Raw genomic sequence first — 1,224 nt, 5'->3', positions numbered from 1 at the left:
CGCAAGCACAAACTATTGCATTAGCTGTGTTGCTACCCATGGCTTCAAATTTCTTAGTCAGGGCGTCCAGCTTTGCAGACATGAGTGTGAATGCATCCACCTCGAATTTCCCTGATGCCTTCATCTGATTTCTTGAGAAAGCACCGCTAGATCTTTCAGATGCCCACTGATGGTGGTTTAGTGCCATATTCTCTATTATCTCTTCGGCTTCATCAAGTCTTTTGTTCATTAGTGCTCCTCCTGCCTTAAAATCCAATGATACCTTCGTGTGATAATTTATTCCATGGTAAAAGGTGTGTAGAACCAGGCACTTCTCAAGGCCATGATGGGGGTACTGTCTCAACATGCTCTTGAATCGATCCTAGGCTTCAAATAGGGATTCTGAGTCTATCTGCTTGAAGTTGGCAATCAGGTTCCTCATGTGGGCAGTCTTGCTTGGAGGGTAGAACTTGTCTAAGAATTTCTGCTCACATTGCTCCTAAGATGATATGCTATCTGTGGGTAGAGAATTCAGCCACTGCTTGGCCCTTTCTTTCAGAGAAAATCCGAAAAGAAGCAGTCTCACCGATTCTGGAGGAACCTCATTCACCTTCATCGTGCCACAAATTTCATAAAACAGCTCTAGATGATGATTCGGGTCTTCGTGTGGTCCTCCTCCGAATTGATTTTGCTGGACCATGTGGATTACTGTGGGCTTGATCTCAAAGTTGTCAGCATCGATGGGTGGTCGGGTGATACTGGATTGGACCCCTCGTGCATATGGTGCCGCATAATCTTTCAGCAGTTTATCGGTCATTCCTGAGGATTCTTTTGCTGCTTGGAAAGCTTTCTGTAAATTCCTTCTCCTCAGAAGGTCCTGTCAATCTCTGGATCAAATGGTAGTAGTTGTCCTGAAAGGTTAGCTCTATGCATGCAAAAGAAAAGAGAACGAGATAGAAAATATGACAGCAAGAAATAATAAAAAAAATGAATGTAGTAAGGAAGAAGAGTGAAAATATTTTATTATTAGTAGATTTTTTTTTATATACAGAGAATAAAGAAAACAAAGCCTAGTCTAATCCAATATGACTTAGCTAGTGTTATGGACACAGCCCCCGACAACGGCGCTAAAAACTTGTTACGCTTCCGTAAGTGCACGGATTCGTCGTCAGTAATAAAAATATCGATCCCACAAGGACTGGCTATAAACACTAGCAATCGTTCACTTATGGTTAGCTAAACTAC

The 1,224-nt window shown here is 42.2% G+C and overlaps 1 pseudogene; it reads left to right on the top strand.

Moving 5' to 3' along the window:
* The first annotated feature begins 317 nt into the window (after positions 1-317).
* Positions 318-389, top strand: LOC122049951 (annotated as a pseudogene).
* Positions 390-1,224: the final 835 nt, after the last annotated feature.

This window comes from Zingiber officinale, chromosome 2B, assembly GCF_018446385.1.
Source record: "Zingiber officinale cultivar Zhangliang chromosome 2B, Zo_v1.1, whole genome shotgun sequence".
Lineage (NCBI taxonomy): Eukaryota > Viridiplantae > Streptophyta > Magnoliopsida > Zingiberales > Zingiberaceae > Zingiber > Zingiber officinale.
The sequence above is the reverse complement of the archived record's forward strand: the minus strand, read 5'-3'. Positions and strand labels throughout refer to the sequence as shown.